Below are 20,051 nucleotides of genomic sequence, written 5' to 3'. Positions count from 1 at the left end.
TGTGCAGGTTGCAATAGCTTAATAAGAGGGTTTAAATGCCCCTTGGAAGTTACGTGCAGGTCACAGTAGCTGAATAAGATGGTTTAAATGCCCCCTTGGAATAGGCTTGCATGTCGCAGTAGCTTAACAAGACGGTTTAAATGCCCCTTATAAGAGACGTGCAAGTTACAGTAGCTTAACAAGACGGTTTAAATGCCCCTTGGAATAGAAGAGCAGGTCGCAGTATCTTAACAAGACGGTTTAAAAGCCCCTTGGAAGAGATGTGCAGGTCGCAGTAGCTTAACAAGATGGTTTAAATGCCCCTTGGAAGAGCGGTGGAGGTCGCAGTAGCTTATCAAGATGGTTTAAATGCCCCTTGGAAGAGACATGCAGGACGCAGCAGCTTAAAAAGACGGTTTAAATGCCCCTTGGAAGAGACGTGCAGGTCGCAGAGGCTTAACAAGACGGTTTAAATGCCCCTTGGAAGAGCGGTGCATGTCGCAGTAGCTTAACAAGATGGTTTAAATGCCCCTTGGAAGAGCGGTGGAGGTCGCATTAGCTTAACAAGACAGTTTAAATGCACCTTGGAAGAGACGTGCAGGTCGCAGTAGCTTAACAAGAAGGTTTAAATGCCCCTTGGAATAGACGAGCAGATCGCAGTAGCTTAACAAGACGGTTTAAATGCCCCTTGGAAGAGACGTGCAGGTCGCAGTAGCTTAACAAGACGGTTTAAATCCCCATTGGAAGAGACGTGCAGGTCGCAGCAGCTTAACAAGAGGGTTTAAATGCCCCTTGGAATAGGCTTGCAGGTCGCAGTAGCTTAACAAGATGGTTTAAATGCGCCTTGGAAGAGACTTGCACGTCGCAGTAGCTTAACAACACGGTTTAAATTCCCCTTGGAAGAGTGGTGGAGGTCGCAGTAGCTTAACAAGACAGTTTAAATGACCCTTGGAAGAGACATGCAGGTCGCAGTAGCATAATAAGACGGTTTAAATGCCCCTTGGAAGAGATGTGCAGGTCGCAGTAGCTTAATAAGACGGTTTAAATGCCCCTTGGAAGATAGGTGGAGGTCGCAGTAGCTTAACAAGATGATTTAATTGCCCCTTGGAAGACACGTGCAGGTCGCAGTAGCTTAACAAAACGGTTTAAATGCCCCTTGGAAGTGCGGTGGAGGTCGCAGTAGCTTAACAAGACGGTTTAAATGCCCCTTGGAATAGACATGCAGGTCACAGCAGCTTAACAAGACGGTTTAAATGCCCCTTGGAAGAGACGTGGAGGTCGCAGTAGCTTAACAAGACGGTTTAAATGCCCCTTGGAAGAGCGGTGGAGGTCGCAGTAGCTTAACAGGACAGTTTAAATGCCCCTTGAAAGAGACGTGCAGGTCGCAGTAGCTTAACAAAACGGTTTAAATGCCACTTGGAAGAGACGTGCAGGTCGCAGTAGCTTAACAAGACAGTTTAAATGCCTCTTGAAAGAGACGTGCAGGTCACAGTAGCTTAACAAGATGGTTTAAATGCCCCTTGGAAGTGCGGTGGAGGTCGCAGTAGCTTAACAAGATGGTTTAAATGCCCCTTGGAATAGACATGCAGGTCACAGCAACTTAACAAGACGGTTTAAATGCCCCTTGGAAGAGACGTGGAGGTCGCAGTAGCTTAACAAGACGGTTTAAATGCCCCTTGGAAGAGACATGCAGGTCACAGCAGCTTAACAAGACGGTTTAAATGCCCCTTGGAAGAGCGGTGGAGGTCGCAGTAGCTTAACGAGACAGTTTAAATGCCTCTTGAAAAAGACGTGCAGGTCGCAGTAGCTTAACAAGACGGTTTAAATGCCCCTTGGAAGTGCGGTGGAGGTCGCAGTAGCTTAACAAGACGGTTTAAATGCCCCTTGGAAAAGTGGTGGAGGTTACAGTAGCTTAAGAACACGGTTTAAATGCCCCATGGAAGAGATGTGCAAGTCGCAGTAGCTTAACAAGACTGTTTAAATGCCTCATGGAAGTGCGGTGGAGGTCGCAGTAGCTTAAAAAGACGGTTTAAATGCCCCTTGGAAGAGACGTGCAGGTCGTAGAGGCTTAACAAAACGATTTAAATGCCGCTTGGAAGAGGCATGCAGGTCGCATTAGCTTAACAAGACGGTTTAAAAGCCCCTTGGAAGAGAAGTGCAAGTCGCAGTAGCTTAAAAGACGGTTTAAATGCCCCTTGGAAAAGTGGTGGAGGTTACAGTAGCTTAACACGATGGTTTAAATGCCCCTTGGAAGAGACGTGCAGGTCGCAGTAGCTTAACAAGACTTGTTTAAATGGCCCTTGGAAGAGACATGCAGGTCGCAGTAGCTTAACAAGATGGTTTAAATGCCCCTTGGAAGAGACGATCAAGTATCAGGAGCTTAAAAAGAAGGTTTAAATGCGCCTTGGAAGAGAAGTGCAGGTCGCAGTAGCATAACAAGACGGTTTAAATGCCCCTTGGAAGAGACGAGCAGGTCGCAGTAGCTTAACAAGATGGTTTAAATCCCCCTTGGAAGAGACATGCAGGTCAGAGGATCTTAACAAGAGGGTTTAAATGCCCCTTAGAATAGGCTTGCAGGTCGCAGTAGCTTAACAAGACAGTTTAAATGCCCCTTGGAAGAGACGTGTAGGTCGCAGTAGCTTATCAAGACGGTTTAAATGCCCCGTGGATAAGTGGTGGAGGTTACAGTAGCTTAACAAGACGGTTTAAATGCCACTTGGAAGAGAAGTGCAAGTTACAGTAGCTTAACAAGACGGTTTAAATGCCCCTTGGAAGAGATGTGCAGGTCGCAGTAGCTTAGCAAGATGGTTTAAATGCCCCTTGGAAGAGCGGTGGAGGTCGCAGTAGCTTATCACGATGGTTTAAATGCCCCTTGGAAGAGACATGCAGGTCGCAGCAGCTTAAAAAGACGGTTTAAATGACCCTTGGAAGAGACGTGCAAGTCGCAGAGGCTTAACAAGACGGTTTAAATGCCCCTTGGAAGAGACATGCAGGTCGCAGTAGCTTAACAAGACGGTTTAAAAGCCCCTTGGAAGAGACGTGCAAGTCGCAGTAGCTTAACAAGACGGTTTAAATGCCCCTTGGAAAAGTGGTGGAGGTTACAGTAGCTTAACAAGACAGTTTAAATGCCCCTTGGAAGAGACGATCAAGTCGCAGGAGCTTAAAAAGAGGGTTTAAATGCCCCTTAGAAAAGGCTTGCAGGTCGCAGTAGCTTAACAATACAGTTTAAATGCCCCGTGGAAGAGACGTGCAGGTCGCAGTAGCTTAATAAGACGGTTTAAATCCCGTTTGGAAGAGACGTGAAAGTCGCAGTAGCTTAACAAGATGGTTTAAATGCCCCTTGGAAGAGCGGTGGAGGTCGCAGTAGCTTAACAAGATGGTTTAAAGCCCCTTGGAAGAGCGGTGGAGGTCGCAGTAGCTTAATAAGACGGTTTAAATGCCCCTTGGAAGAGACGTGCAGGTCGCAGTAGCTTAACAAGATGGTTTAAAAGCCCCTTGGAAGAGACGTTCAAGTCACAGCAGCGTAAAAAGACTGTTTAAATGCGCCTTGGAAGAGACGTGCAGGTCGCAGAAGCTTAACAAGACGCTTTAAATGCCCCTTGGAAGAGAGGTGGAGGTCGCAGTAGCTTAACAAGACAATTTCAATGCCCCTTGGAAGAGACGTGCAGGTCGCAGTAGCTTAACAAGAGGGTTTAAATGCCCCTTTCAAGAGACGTGCAGGTCGCAGGAGCTTAACAAGAGGTTTTAAATGCCCCTTGGAAGAGACGTGCAGGTCGCAGTAGCTTAACAAGACAGTTTAAATGCTCCTTGGAAGAGCGGTGGAGGTCGCAGTAGCTTAACAAGACAGTTTAAATGCCATTTGGAAGAAACATGTAGGTCGAAGCAGCTTAACAAGACTGTTTAAATGCCCCTAGGAAAAGATATGCAGGTCGCAGAGACTTAACAAGACGGTTTAAATGCCCCTTGGAAGAGACATGCAGGTCGCAGTAGCTTAACAAGACGGTTTAAATGCCCCTTGGAAGAGACGTGCAGGTCGCAGTAGCTTAACAAGAGGGATTAAATGCCCCGTGGAAAAGTGGTGGAGGTTACAGTAGCTTAACAAGATGGTTTAAATGCCCCTTGGCAGAGACTTGCAAGTTACAGTAGCTTAACAAGACGGATTAAATGCCCCTTGGAAGAGATGTGCAGGTCGCAGTAGCTTAACAAGATGGTTTAAATGCCCCTTGGAAGAGCGGTGGATTTCGCAGAAGCTTAACACGATGGTTTAAATGCCCCTTGGAAGAGACATGCAGGTTGCAGCAGCTTAAAAAGACGGTTTAAATGCCACTTGGAAGAGACGTGCAGGTCGCAGTAGCTTAACAAGACGGTTTAAATGCCGCTTGGAAAAGTGGTGGAGGTTACAGTAGCTTAACAAGATGGTTTAAATGCCACTTGGAAGAGACGGTCAAGTCGCAGGAGCTTAAAAAGAAGGTTTAAATGCGCCATGGAAGAGAACTGCAGGTCGCAGTAGCATAACAATACGGTTTAAATTCCCCTTGGAAGAGACATGCAGGTCACAGTAGCTTAACAAGACGGTCTAAATGCCCCTTGGAAGAGACGTGCAGGTAGCAGTAGCTTAACAAGACGGTTTAAATGCCCCTTGGAAGAGACCTGCAGGTAGCAGTAGCTTAACAAGACGGTTTAAATCCCCCTTGGAAGAGACATGCAGGTCGCAGTAGCTTAAAAAGAAGGTTTAAATGCCCCTTGGAAGAGACGAGCAGGTCGCAGTAGCTTAACAAGACGGTTTAAATTGGCCTTGGAAGAGACATGCAGGTCACAGTTGCTTAACCAGATGGTTTAAATGCCCCTTGGAAGAGATGTGCAGGTCGCAGTAGCTTAACAAGATGGTTTAAATGCCCCTTGGAAGAGCGGTGGAGGTCTCAGTAGCTTATCACGATGGTTTAAATGCCCCTTGGAAGAGACATGCAGGTTGCAGAGGCTTAGCAAGACGGTTTAAATGCCCCTTGGAAGAGACATGCAGGTCGCAGTAGCTTAACAAGACGGTTTAAATGCCCCTTGGAAAAGTGGTGGAGGTTACAGTAGCTTAAAAAGATGGTTTAAATGCCCCTTGGAAGAGACGATCAAGTCGCAGGAGCTTAAAAAGAGGGTTTAAATGCACCTTAGAATAGGCTTGCAGGTCGCAGTAGCTTAACAATACAGTTTAAATGCCACGTGGAAGAGACGTGCAGGTCTCAGTAGCTTAGTAAGACGGTTTAAATGCCCCTTGGAAGAGACGAGCAAGTCGCAGTAGCTTAACAAGACGGTTTAAATGCCCCTTGGAAGTGACGTGCATGTAGCAGTAGCTTAACAAGACGGTTTAAATCCCCCTTGGAAGAGACATGCAGGTCGCAGGATCTTAACAAGACGGTTTAAATGCACCTTGGAAGAGACATGCAGGTCGCAGTAGCTTAACAAGACGGTTTAAAAGCCCCTTGGAAGAGACGTGCAGGTAGCAGTAGCTTAACAAGACGGTTTAAATCCCCCTTGGAAGAGACATGCAGGTCGCAGGATCTTAACAAGAGGGTTTAAATGCCCCTTAGAATAGGCTTGCAGGTCGCAGTAGCTTAACAGTACAGTTTAAATGCCCCGTGGAAGAGACGTGCAGGTCGCAGTAACTTAATAAGACGGTTTAAAGGCCCTTTGGAAGTGACGTGCAGGTAGCAGTAGCTTAACAAGACGGTTTAAATCCCCCTTGGAAGAGACATGCAGGTCGCAGGATCTTAACATGAGGGTTTAAATGCCCCTAAGAATAGGCTTGCAGGACGCAGTAGCTTAACAATACAGTTTAAATGCCCCATGGAAGAGAGGTGGAGGTCGCAGTAGCTTAACAAGACAGTTTAAATGCCCCTTGGAAGAGACGTGCAGGTCGCAGTAGCTTAACAAGACAGTTTAAATGCCACTTGGAAGAGACGTGCAGGTCGCAGTAGGTTAACAAGACGGTTTACATGCCCCTTGGAAGAGCGGTGGAGGTCGCAGTAGCTTAACAAGACAGGTTAAATGCCCCTTGACAGAGATGTGCAGGTCGCAGTAGCTTAACAAGACGGTTTAAATGCCCCTTGGAAGTGCGGTGGAGGTCGCAGTAGCTTAACAAGATGGTTTAAATGCCCCTTGGAAGAGACATGCTGGTCGCAGCAGCTTAACAAGACGGTTTAAATGCCCCTTGGAAGAGACGTGCAGGTCGCAGTATCTTAACAAGACGGTTTAAATGCCCCTTGGAAGAGACATGCAGGTCGCAGTAGCTTAACAAGACGGCTATATGCCCCTTGGAAGAAACGTGCAGGTCGCAGTAGCTTAACAAGACTGTTTAAATGCCCATTGGAAAAGTGGTGGAGGTTTCAGTAGATTACCAAGATGGTTTAAATGCACCTTGGAAGAGACGTGCAGGTCGCAGTAGCTTAAAAAGACAGTTTTAATGCACCTTGGAAGAGACGTGCAGGTCGCAGTAGCTTAACAAGACGGTTTAAATGCCCCTTGGAAGAGACGTGCAGGTCGCAGTAGCTTAACAAGACGGTTTAAATCCCTCTTGGAAGAGATGTGCAGGTCGCAGTAGCTTAACAAGAGGGTTTAAATGCCTCTTGGAATAAGCTTGCTGGTCGCAGCAGCTTAACAAGATGGTTTAAATGCCCCTTGGAAGAGACGTGCAGGTCGCAGTAGCTTAACAAGACGGTTTAAATGCCCCTTGGAAGAGACGTCCAGGTAGCAGTAGCTTAACAAGGCGGTTTAAATTCCCCTTGGAAGAGACATGCAGGTCGCAGTAGCTTAACAAGACGGTTTAAATTCCCCTTGGAAGACACGTGCAGGTAGCAGTAGCTTAACAAGACGGTTTAAAAGCCCCTTGGAAGAGACATGCAGGTCGCAGGATCTTAACAAGAGAGTTTAAATGCCCCTTAGAATAGGCTTGCAGGTCGCAGTAACTTAACAAGACAGTTTTAATGCCCCTTGGAAGAGACGTGCAAGTCGCAGTAGCTTAAAAAGATGGTTTAAATGCGCCTTGGAAGAGATGTGCAGGTCGCAGTAGCTTAACAAGACGGTTTAAATGCACCTTGGAAGAGACGTGCTGATCACAGTAGCTTAACAAGACGGTTTAAATCCCCCTTGGAAGAGACGTGCAGGTCGCAGTAGCTTAACAAGATGGTTTAAATGCCCCTTGGAAGAGCGGTGAAGGTCGCAGTAGCTTAACACGATGGTTTAAATGCCCCTTGGAAGAGACATGCAGGTCGCAGCAGCTTAAAAAGACGGTTTAAATGCCCCTTGGAAGAGACGTGCAGGTCACAGAGGCTTAACAAAATGATTTAAATGCCCCTTGGAAGAGGCATGCAGGTCGCAGTAGCTTAACAAGAAGATTTAAAAGCCCCTTGGAAGAGAAGTGCAAGTCGCAGTAGCTTAAAAGACGGTTTAAATGCCCCTTGGAAAAGTGGTGGAGGTTACAGTAGCTTAACAAGATGGTTTAAATGACCCTTGGAAGAGACGTGCAGGTCGCAGTAGCTTAACAAGACGGTTTAAATGCCCCTTGGAAGAGACGATCAAGTGTCAGGAGCTTAAAAAGAAGGTTTAAATGCGCCTTGGAAGAGAAGTGCAGGACGCAGTAGCATAACAAGACGGTTTAAATGCCCCTTGGAAGAGACGAGCAGGTCGCAGTAGCTTAACAAGACGGTTTAAATGCCCCTTGGAAGAGACGTGCAGGTAGCAGTAGCTTAACAAGACGGTTTAAATCCCCCTTGGAAGAGACATGCAGGTCAGAGGATCTTAACAAGAGGGTTTAAATGCCCCTTAGAATAGGCTTGCAGGTCGCAGTAGCTTAACAAGACAGTTTAAATGCCCCTTGGAAGAGACGTGTAGGTCGCAGTAGCTTATCAAGACGGTTTAAATGCCCCGTGGATAAGTGGTGGAGGTTACAGTAGCTTAACAAGACGGTTTAAATGCCACTTGGAAGAGAAGTGCAAGTTACAGTAGCTTAACAAGACGGTTTAAATGCCCCTTGGAAGAGATGTGCAGGTCGCAGTAGCTTAACAAGATGGTTTAAATGCCCCTTGGAAGAGCGGTGGATTTCGCAGAAGCTTAACACGATGGTTTAAATGCCCCTTGGAAGAGACATGCAGGTTGCAGCAGCTTAAAAAGACGGTTTAAATGCCACTTGGAAGAGACGTGCAGGTCGCAGTAGCTTAACAAGACGGTTTAAATGCCGCTTGGAAAAGTGGTGGAGGTTACAGTAGCTTAACAAGATGGTTTAAATGCCACTTGGAAGAGACGATCAAGTCGCAGGAGCTTAAAAAGAAGGTTTAAATGCGCCATGGAAGAGAACTGCAGGTCGCAGTAGCATAACAAGACGGTTTAAATTCCCCTTGGAAGAGACATGCAGGTCACAGTAGCTTAACAAGACGGTTTAAATGCCCCTTGGAAGAGACGTGCAGGTAGCAGTAGCTTAACAAGACGTTTTAAATGCCCCTTGGAAGAGACCTGCAGGTAGCAGTAGCTTAAAAAGAAGGTTTAAATGCCCCTTGGAAGAGACGAGCAGGTCGCAGTAGCTTAACAAGAAGGTTTAAATTGGCCTTGGAAGAGACATGCAGGTCACAGTTGCTTAATCAGATGGTTTAAATGCCCCTTGGAAGAGATGTGCAGGTCGCAGTAGCTTAACAAGATGGTTTAAATGCCCCTTGGAAGAGCGGTGGAGGTCGCAGTAGCTTATCACGATGGTTTAAATGCCCCTTGGAAGAGACATGCAGGTTGCAGAGGCTTAACAAGACGGTTTAAATGCCCCTTGGAAGAGACATGCAGGTCGCAGTAGCTTAACAAGACGGTTTAAATGCCCCTTGGAAAAGTGGTGGAGGTTACAGTAGCTTAAAAAGATGGTTTAAATGCCCCTTGGAAGAGACGATCAAGTCGCAGGAGCTTAAAAAGAGGGTTTAAATGCACCTTAGAATAGGCTTGCAGGTCGCAGTAGCTTAACAATACAGTTAAAATGCCCCGTGGAAGAGACGTCCAGGTCTCAGTAGCTTAATAAAACGGTTTAAATGCCCCTTGGAAGAGACGAGCAAGTCGCAGTAGCTTAAAAAGACGGTTTAAATGCCCCTTGGAAGTGACGTGCAGGTAGCAGTAGCTTAACAAGACGGTTTAAATCCCCCTTGGAAGAGACATGCAGGTCGCAGTAGCTTAACAAGACGGTTTAAAAGCCCCTTGGAAGAGACGTGCAGGTAGCAGTAGCTTAACAAGACGGTTTAAATCCCCCTTGGAAGAGACATGCAGGTCGCAGGATCTTAACAAGAGGGTTTAAATGCCCCTTAGAATAGGTTTGCAGGTCGCAGTAGCTTAACAGTACAGTTTAAATGACCCGTGGAAGAGACGTGCAGGTCGCAGTAGCTTAATAAGACGGTTTAAATGCCCTTTGGAAGTGACGTGCATGTAGCATTAGCTTAACAAGACGGTTTAAATCCCCCTTGGAAGAGACATGCAGGTCGCAGGATCTTAACATGATGGTTTAAATGCCCCTTAGAATAGGCTTGCAGGTCGCAGTAGCTTAACAATACAGTTTAAATGCCCCATGGAAGAGAGGTGGAGGTCGCAGTAGCTTAACAAGACAGTTTAAATGCCCCTTGGAAGAGACGTGCAGGTCGCAGTAGCTTAACAAGACAGTTTAAATGCCACTTGGAAGAAACATGTAGGTCGAAGCAGCTTAACAAGACTGTTTAAATGCCCCTAGGAAAAGACGTGCAGGTCGCAGAGACTTAACAAGACGGTTTAAATGCCCCTTGGAAGAGACATGCAGGTCGCAGTAGCTTAACAAGACGGTTTAAATGCCCCTTGGAAGAGACGAGCAGGTCGCAGTAGCTTAACAAGACGGATTAAATGCCCCGTGGAAAAGTGGTGGAGGTTACAGTAGCTTAACAAGATGGTTTAAATGCCCCTTGGCAGAGACTTGCAAGTTACAGTAGCTTAACAAGACGGATTAAATGCCCCTTGGAAGAGACGTGCAGGTAGCAGTAGCTTAACAAGACGGTTTAAATGCCCCTTGGAAGAGACCTGCAGGTAGCAGTAGCTTAACAAGACGGTTTAAATCCCCCTTGGAAGAGACATGCAGGTCGCAGTAGCTTAAAAAGAAGGTTTAAATGCCCCTTGGAAGAGACGAGCAGGTCGCAGTAGCTTAACAAGACGGTTTAAATTGGCCTTGGAAGAGACATGCAGGTCACAGTTGCTTAACCAGATGGTTTAAATGCCCCTTGGAAGAGATGTGCAGGTCGCAGTAGCTTAACAAGATGGTTTAAATGCCCCTTGGAAGAGCGGTGGAGGTCGCAGTAGCTTATCACGATGGTTTAAATGCCCCTTGGAAGAGACATGCAGGTTGCAGAGGCTTAACAAGACGGTTTAAATGCCCCTTGGAAGAGACATGCAGGTCGCAGTAGCTTAACAAGACGGTTTAAATGCCCCTTGTAAAAGTGGTGGAGGTTACAGTAGCTTAAAAAGATGGTTTAAATGCCCCTTGGAAGAGACGATCAAGTCGCAGGAGCTTAAAAAGAGGGTTTAAATGCACCTTAGAATAGGCTTGCAGGTCGCAGTAGCTTAACAATACAGTTTAATTGCCCCTTGGAAGAGACGAGCAAGTCGCAGTAGCTTAACAAGACGGTTTAAATGCCCCTTGGAAGTGACGTGCAGGTAGCAGTAGCTTAACAAGACGGTTTAAATCCCCCTTGGAAGAGACATGCAGGTAGCAGGATCTTAACAAGACGGTTTAAATGCACCTTGGAAGAGACATGCAGGTCGCAGTAGCTTAACAAGACGGTTTAAAAGCCCCTTGGAAGAGACGTGCAGGTAGCAGTAGCTTAACAAGATGGTTTAAATCCCCCTTGGAAGAGACATGCAGGTCGCAGGATCTTAACAAGAGGGTTTAAATGCCCCTTAGAATAGGCTTGCAGGTCGCAGTAGCTTAACAGTACAGTTTAAATGCCCCGTGGAAGAGACGTGCAGGTCGCAGTAGCTTAATAAAACGGTTTAAATGCCCTTTGGAAGTGATGTGCAGGTAGCAGTAGCTTAACAAGACGGTTTAAATCCCCCTTGGAAGAGACATGCAGGTCGCAGGATCTTAACATGAGGGTTTAAATGCCCCTTAGAATAGGCTTGCAGGTCGCAGTAGCTTAACAATACAGTTTAAATGCCCCATGGAAGAGAGGTGGAGGTCGCAGTAGCTTAACAAGACAGTTTAAATGCCCCTTGGAAGAGACGTGCAGGTCGCAGTAGATTAACAAGACAGTTTAAATGCCCCTTGGAAGAGACGTGCAGGTAGCAGTAGCTTAACAAGACGGTTTAAATGCCCCTAGGAAGAGACCTGCAGGTAGCAGTAGCTTAACAAGACGGTTTAAATCCCCCTTGGAAGAGACATGCAGGTCGCAGTAGCTTAAAAAGAAGGTTTAAATGCCCCTTGGAAGAGACGAGCAGGTCGCAGTAGCTTAACAAGACGGTTTAAATTGGCCTTGGAAGAGACATGCAGGTCACAGTTGCTTAACCAGATGGTTTAAATGCCCCTTGGAAGAGATGTGCAGGTCGCAGTAGCTTAACAAGATGGTTTAAATGCCCCTTGGAAGAGCGGTGGAGGTCGCAGTAGCTTATCACGATGGTTTAAATGCCCCTTGGAAGAGACATGCAGGTTGCAGAGGCTTAACAAGACGGTTTAAATGCCCCTTGGAAGAGACATGCAGGTCGCAGTAGCTTAACAAGACGGTTTAAATGCCCCTTGTAAAAGTGGTGGAGGTTACAGTAGCTTAAAAAGATGGTTTAAATGCCCCTTGGAAGAGACGATCAAGTCGCAGGAGCTTAAAAAGAGGGTTTAAATGCACCTTAGAATAGGCTTGCAGGTCGCAGTAGCTTAACAATACAGTTTAATTGCCCCGTGGAAGAGACGTGCAGGTCTCAGTAGCTTAATAAGACGGTTTAAATGCCCCTTGGAAGAGACGAGCAAGTCGCAGTAGCTTAACAAGACGGTTTAAATGCCCCTTGGAAGTGACGTGCAGGTAGCAGTAGCTTAACAAGACGGTTTAAATCCCCCTTGGAAGAGACATGCAGGTCGCAGGATCTTAACAAGACGGTTTAAATGCACCTTGGAAGAGACATGCAGGTCGCAGTACCTTAACAAGACGGTTTAAAAGCCCCTTGGAAGAGACGTGCAGGTAGCAGTAGCTTAACAAGATGGTTTAAATCCCCCTTGGAAGAGACATGCAGGTCGCAGGATCTTAACAAGAGGGTTTAAATGCCCCTTAGAATAGGCTTGCAGGTCGCAGTGGCTTAACAGTACAGTTTAAATGCCCCGTGGAAGAGACGTGCAGGTCGCAGTAGCTTAATAAGACGGTTTAAATGCCCTTTGGAAGTGACGTGCAGGTAGCAGTAGCTTAACAAGACGGTTTAAATCCCCCTTGGAAGAGACATGCAGGTCGCAGGATCTTAACATGAGGGTTTAAATGCCCCTTAGAATAGGCTTGCAGGTCGCAGTAGCTTAACAATACAGTTTAAATGCCCCATGGAAGAGAGGTGGAGGTCGCAGTAGCTTAACAAGACAGCTTAAATGCCCCTTGGAAGAGACGTGCAGGTCGCAGTAGCTTAACAAGACAGTTTAAATGCCACTTGGAAGAGACGTGCAGGTCGCAGTAGGTTAACAAGACGGTTTACATGCCCCTTGGAAGAGTGGTGGAGGTCGCAGTAGCTTAACAAGACAGGTTAAATGCCCCTTGACAGAGATGTGCAGGTCGCAGTAGCTTAACAAGACGGTTTAAATGCCCCTTGGAAGTGCGGTGGAGGTCGCAGTAGCTTAACAAGATGGTTTAAATGCCCCTTGGAAGAGACATGCTGGTCGCAGCAGCTTAACAAGACGGTTTAAATGCCCCTTGGAAGAGACGTGCAGGTCGCAGTGGCTTAACAAGACGGTTTAAATGCCCCTTGGAAGAGACATGCAGGTCGCAGTAGCTTAACAAGACGGCTATATGCCCCTTGGAAGAGACGTGCAGGTAGCAGTAGCTTAACAAGACTGTTTAAATGCCCCTTGGAAAAGTGGTGGAGGTTTCAGTAGATTACCAAGATGGTTTAAATGCACCTTGGAAGAGACGTGCAGGTCGCAGTAGCTTAAAAAGACAGTTTTAATGCACCTTGGAAGAGACGTGCAGGTCGCAGTAGCTTAACAAGACGGTTTAAATGCCCCTTGGAAGAGACGTGCAGGTCGCAGTAGCTTAACAAGATGGTTTAAATCCCTCTTGGAAGAGATGTGCAGGTCGCAGTAGCTTAACAAGAGGGTTTAAATGCCCCTTGGAATAGGCTTGCTGGTCGCAGCAGCTTAACAAAATGGTTTAAATGCCCCTTGGAAGAGACGTGCAGGTCGCAGTAGCTTAACAAGACGGTTTAAATGCCCCTTGGAAGAGACGTGCAGGTAGCAGTAGCTTAACAAGGCGGTTTAAATTCCCCTTGGAAGAGACATGCAGGTCGCAGTAGCTTAACAAGACGGTTTAAATTCCCCTTGGAAGAGACGTGCAGGTAGCAGTAGCTTAACAAGACGGTTTAAATGCCCCTTGGAAGAGACATGCAGGTCGCAGGATCTTAACAAGAGAGTTTAAATGCCCCTTAGAATAGGCTTGCAGGTCGCAGTAGCTTAACAAGACAGTTTTAATGCCCCTTGGAAGAGACGTGCAAGTCGCAGTAGCTTAAAAAGATGGTTTAAATACGCCTTGGAAGAGACGTGCAGGTCGCAGTAGCTTAACAAGATGGTTTAAATGCCCCTTGGAAGAGCAGTGAAGGTCGCAGTAGCTTAACACGATGGTTTAAATGCCCCTTGGAAGAGACATGCAGGTCGCAGCAGCTTAAAAAGACGATTTAAATGCCCCTTGGAAGAGACGTGCAGGTCGCAGAGGCTTAACAAAACGATTTAAATGCCCCTTGGAAGAGGCATGCAGGTCGCAGTAGCTTAACAAGAAGGTTTAAAAGCCCCTTGGAAGAGAAGTGCAAGTCGCAGTAGCTTAAAAGACGGTTTAAATGCCTCTTGGAAAAGTGGTGGAGGTTACAGTAGCTTAACAAGATGGTTTAAATGCCCCTTGGAAGAGACGTGCAGGTCGCAGTATCTTAACAAGACGGTTTAAATGCCCCTTGGAAGAGACATTCAGGTCGCAGTAGCTTAACAAGACATTTTAAATGCCCCTTGGAAAAGTGGTGGAGGTTACAGTAGCTTAACAAGATGGTTTAAATGCCCCTTGGAAGAGACGATCAAGTATCAGGAGCTTAAAAAGAAGGTTTAAATGCGCCTTGGAAGAGAAGTGCAGGTCGCAGTAGCATAACAAGACGGTTTAAATGCCCCTTGGAAGAGACGAGCAGGTCGCAGTAGCTTAACAAGACGGTTTAAATGCCCCTTGGAAGAGACGTGCAGGTAGCAGTAGCTTAACAAGACGGTTTAAATCCCCCTTGGAAGAGACATGCAGGTCAAAGGATCTTATCAAGAGGGTTTAAATGCCCACTAGAATAGGCTTGCAGGTCGCAGTAGCTTAACAAGACGGTTTAAATGCCACTTGGAAGAGAAGTGCAAGTTACAGTAGCTTAACAAGACGGTTTAAATGCCCCTTGGAAAAGTGGTGGAGGTTACAGTAGCTTAAAAATATGGTTTAAATGCCCCTTGGAAGAGACGATCAAGTCGCAGGAGCTTAAAAAGAGGGTTTAAATGCCCCTTAGAATAGGCTTGCAGGTCGCAGTAGCTTAACAATACAGTTTAAATGCCCCGTGGAAGAGACGTGCAGGTCTCAGTAGCTTAATAAGACGGTTTAAATGCCCCTTGGAAGAAACGTGCAGGTCGCAGTAGCTTAATAAGACGGTTTAAATGCCCCTTGGAAGAGACGTGCAAGTCGCAGTAGCTTAACAAGACGGTTTAAATGCCCCTTGGAAGTGACGTGCAGGTAGCAGTAGCTTAACAAGACGGTTTAAATCCCCCTTGGAAGAGACAAGCAGGTCGCAGGATCTTAACAAGACAGTTTAAATGCACCTTGGAAGAGACATGCAGGTCGCAGTAGCTTAAAAAGACGGTTTAAAAGCCCCTTGGAAGAGACGTGCAGGTAGCAGTAGCTTAACAAGACGGTTTAAATCCCCCTTGGAAGAGACATGCAGGTCGCAGGATCTTAACAAGAGGGTTTAAATGCCCCTTAGAATAGGCTTGCAGGTCGCAGTAGCTTAACAATACAGTTTAAATGCTGCGTGGAAGAGACGTGCAGGTCGCAGTAGCTTAATAAGATGATTTAAATGCCCCTTGGAAGAGAGGTGGAGGTCGCAGTAGCTTAACAAGACAGTTTAAATGCCCCTTGGAAGAGACGTGCAGGTCGCAGTAGCTTAACAAGACAGTTTAAATGCCACTTGGAAGAGACGTGCAGGTCGCAGTAGGTTAACAAGACGTTTTACATGCCCCTTGGAAGAGCGGTGGAGGTCGCAGTAGCTTAACAAGACACTTTAAATGCCCCTTGACAGAGATGTGCAGGTCGCAGTAGCTTAACAAGACGGTTTAAATGCCCCTTAGAAGTGCGGTGGAGGTCGCAGTAGCTTAACAAGATGGTTTAAATGCCTCTTGGAAAAGTGGAGGAGGTTTCAGTAGATTACCAAGACGGTTTAAATGCACCTTGGAAGAGACGTGCAGGTCGCAGTAGCTTAAAAAGACAGTTTTAATGCACCTTGGAAGAGACGTGCAGGTCGCAGTAGCTTAACAAGACGGTTTACATGCCCCTTGGAAGAGACATGCAGGTCGCAGTAGCTTAACAAGACGGTTTAAATCCCTCTTGGAAGAGATGTGCAGGTCGCAGTAGCTTAACAAGAGGGTTTAAATGCCCCTTGGAATAGGCTTGCTGGTCGCAGCAGCTTAACAAAATGGTTTAAATGCCCCTTGGAAGAGACGTGCAGGTCGCAGTAGCTTAACAAGACGGTTTAAATGCCCCTTGGAAGAGACGTGCGGTAGCAGTAGCTTAACAAGGCGGTTTAAATTCCCCTTGGAAGAGACATGCAGGTCGCAGTAGCTTAACAAGACGGTTTAAATTCCCCTTGGAAGAGACGTGCAGGTAGCAGTAGCTTAACAAGACGGTTTAAATGCCCCTTGGAAGAGACATGCAGGTCGCAGGATCTTAACAAGAGAGTTTAAATGCCCCTTAGAATAGGCTTGCAGGTCGCAGTAGCTTAACAAGACAGTTTTAATGCCCCTTGGAAGAGACGTGCAAGTCGCAGTAGCTTAAAAAGATGGTTTAAATACGCCTTGGAAGAGACGTGCAGGTCGCAGTAGCTTAACAAGACGGTTTAAATGCACCTTGGAAGAGACGTGCTGATCACAGTAGCTTAACAAGACGGTTTAAATCCCCCTTGGAAGAGACGTGCAGGTCGCAGTAGCTTAACAAGATGGTTTAAATGCCCCTTGGAAGAGCAGTGAAGGTCGCAGTAGCTTAACACGATGGTTTAAATGCCCCTTGGAAGAGACATGCAGGTCGCAGCAGCTTAAAAAGACGATTTAAATGCCCCTTGGAAGAGACGTGCAGGTCGCAGAGGCTTAACAAAACGATTTAAATGCCCCTTGGAAGAGGCATGCAGGTCGCAGTAGCTTAACAAGAAGGTTTAAAAGCCCCTTGGAAGAGAAGTGCAAGTCGCAGTAGCTTAAAAGACGGTTTAAATGCCTCTTGGAAAAGTGGTGGAGGTTACAGTAGCTTAACAAGATGGTTTAAATGCCCCTTGGAAGAGACGTGCAGGTCGCAGTATCTTAACAAGACGGTTTAAATGCCCCTTGGAAGAGACATTCAGGTCGCAGTAGCTTAACAAGACATTTTAAATGCCCCTTGGAAAAGTGGTGGAGGTTACAGTAGCTTAACAAGATGGTTTAAATGCCCCTTGGAAGAGACGATCAAGTATCAGGAGCTTAAAAAGAAGGTTTAAATGCGCCTTGGAAGAGAAGTGCAGGTCGCAGTAGCATAACAAGACGGTTTAAATGCCCCTTGGAAGAGACGAGCAGGTCGCAGTAGCTTAACAAGACGGTTTAAATGCCCCTTGGAAGAGACGTGCAGGTAGCAGTAGCTTAACAAGACGGTTTAAATCCCCCTTGGAAGAGACATGCAGGTCAAAGGATCTTATCAAGAGGGTTTAAATGCCCACTAGAATAGGCTTGCAGGTCGCAGTAGCTTAACAAGACGGTTTAAATGCCACTTGGAAGAGAAGTGCAAGTTACAGTAGCTTAACAAGACGGTTTAAATGCCCCTTGGAAAAGCGGTGGAGGTCGCAGTAGCTTATCACGATGGTTTAAATGCCCCTTGGAAGAGACATGCAGGTTGCAGAGGCTTAACAAGACGGTTTAAATGCCCCTTGGAAGAGACATGCAGGTCGCAGTAGCTTAACAAGACGGTTTAAATGCCCCTTGGAAAAGTGGTGGAGGTTACAGTAGCTTAAAAAGATGGTTTAAATGCCCCTTGGAAGAGACGATCAAGTCGCAGGAGCTTAAAAAGAGGGTTTAAATGCCCCTTAGAATAGGCTTGCAGGTCGCAGTAGCTTAACAATACAGTTTAAATGCCCCGTGGAAGAGACGTGCAGGTCTCAGTAGCTTAATAAGACGGTTTAAATGCCCCTTGGAAGAAACGTGCAGGTCGCAGTAGCTTAATAAGACGGTTTAAATGCCCCTTGGAAGAGACGTGCAAGTCGCAGTAGCTTAACAAGACGGTTTAAATGCCCCTTGGAAGTGACGTGCAGGTAGCAGTAGCTTAACAAGACGGTTTAAATCCCCCTTGGAAGAGACATGCAGGTCGCAGGATCTTAACAAGACAGTTTAAATGCACCTTGGAAGAGACATGCAGGTCGCAGTAGCTTAAAAAGACGGTTTAAAAGCCCCTTGGAAGAGACGTGCAGGTAGCAGTAGCTTAACAAGACGGTTTAAATCCCCCTTGGAAGAGACATGCAGGTCGCAGGATCTTAACAAGAGGGTTTAAATGCCCCTTAGAATAGGCTTGCAGGTCGCAGTAGCTTAACAATACAGTTTAAATGCTGCGTGGAAAAGACGTGCAGGTCGCAGTAGCTTAATAAGATGATTTAAATGCCCCTTGGAAGAGAGGTGGAGGTCGCAGTAGCTTAACAAGACAGTTTAAATGCCCCTTGGAAGAGACGTGCAGGTCGCAGTAGCTTAACAAGACAGTTTAAATGCCACTTGGAAGAGACGTGCAGGTCGCAGTAGGTTAACAAGACGGTTTACATGCCCCTTGGAAGAGCGGTGGAGGTCGCAGTAGCTTAACAAGACACTTTAAATGCCCCTTGACAGAGATGTGCAGGTCGCAGTAGCTTAACAAGACGGTTTAAATGCCCCTTAGAAGTGCGGTGGAGGTCGCAGTAGCTTAACAAGACGGTTTAAATGCCTCTTGGAAAAGTGGTGGAGGTTTCAGTAGATTACCAAGACGGTTTAAATGCACCTTGGAAGAGACGTGCAGGTCGCAGTAGCTTAAAAAGACAGTTTTAATGCACCTTGGAAGAGACGTGCAGGTCGCAGTAGCTTAACAAGACGGTTTAAATGCCCCTTGGAAGAGACATGCAGGTCGCAGTAGCTTAACAAGACGGTTTAAATCCCTCTTGGAAGAGATGTGCAGGTCGCAGTAGCTTAACAAGAGGGTTTAAATGCCCCTTGGAATAGGCTTGCTGGTCGCAGCAGCTTAACAAGATGGTTTAAATGCCCCTTGGAAGAGACGTGCATGTCGCAGTAGCTTAACAAGACGGTTTAAATGCCCCTTGGAAGAGACGTGCAGGTAGCAGTAGCTTAACAAGGCGGTTTAAATCCCCCTTGGAAGAGACATGCAGGTCGCAGTAGCTTAACAAGACGGTTTAAATTCCCCTCGGAAGAGACGTGCAGGTAGCAGTAGCTTAACAAGACGGTTTAAATGCCCCTTGGAAGAGACGTGCAAGTCGCAGTAGCTTAAAGAGACGGTTTAAATGGGCCTTGGAAGAGACGTGCAGGTCGCAGTAGCTTAACAAGACTGTTTAAATGCCCCTTGGAAGAGACGAGCAGGTCGCAGTAGCTTAACAAGAGGCTTTAAATGGTCCTTGGAAGAGACGTGCAGGTCACAGTAGCTTAACAAGACGGTTTAAATGCCCCTTGGAAGAGCGGTGGAGGTCGCAGTAGCTTAACACGATGGTTTAAATGCCCCTTGGAAGAGACATGCAGGTCGCAGCAGCTTAAAAAGACGGTTTAAGTGCCCCTTGGAAGAGACGTGCAGGTCGCAGAGGCTTAACAAGACGGTTTAAATGCCCCTTGGAAAAGGCATGCAGGTCGCAGTAGCTTAACAAGACGGTTTAAAAGCCCCTTGGAAGAGAAGTGCAAGTCGCAGTAGCTTAAAAGACGGTTTAAATGCCCATTGGAAAAGTGGTGGAGGTTACAGTAGCTTAACAAGATGGTTTAAATGCCCCTTGGAAGAGACGTGCAGGTCGAAGTAGCTTAAAAAGAAGGTTTAAATGCCCCTTGGAAGAGAAGTGCAGGTTGCAGTAGCTTAACAAGACACTTTAAATGCCCCTTGGAAGAGACGTGCAGGTAGCAGTAGATTAACAAGACACTTTAAATGCCCCTTGGAAAAGACATGCAGGTCGCAGTAGCTTAACAAGATGGTTTAAATACCCCTTGGAAGAGACATGCAGGTCGCAGTAGCTTAACAAGACGGTTTAAATCCCCCTTGGAAGAGACATGCAGGTCGCAGTAGCTTAAAAAGAAGGTTTAAATGTCCCTTTGAAGAGACGAGCAGGTCGCAGTAGCTAAACAAGACGGTTTAAATGCCCCTTGGAAGTGCGGTGGAGATCGCAGTAGCTTAACAAGACGGTTTAAATGCCCCTTGGAAGAGACATGCAGGTCACAGCACCTTAACAAGACGGTTTAAATGCCCCTTGGAAGAGACGTGGAGGTCGCAGTAGCTTAACAAGACGGTTTAAATGCCCTTTGGAAGAGACATGCAGGTCGCAGTAGCTTAACAAAGCGTTTTAAATGCCCCTTGGAAGTGCTGTGGAGGTCGCAGTAGCTTAACAAGATGGTTTAAATG

This window comes from Phyllobates terribilis, unplaced genomic scaffold, assembly GCF_046119375.1.
Source record: "Phyllobates terribilis strain yellow unplaced genomic scaffold, ASM4611937v1 Scaffold_68__1_contigs__length_7421828, whole genome shotgun sequence".
NCBI lineage: Eukaryota > Metazoa > Chordata > Amphibia > Anura > Dendrobatidae > Phyllobates > Phyllobates terribilis.
Note: the sequence above shows the minus strand (reverse complement) of the source record.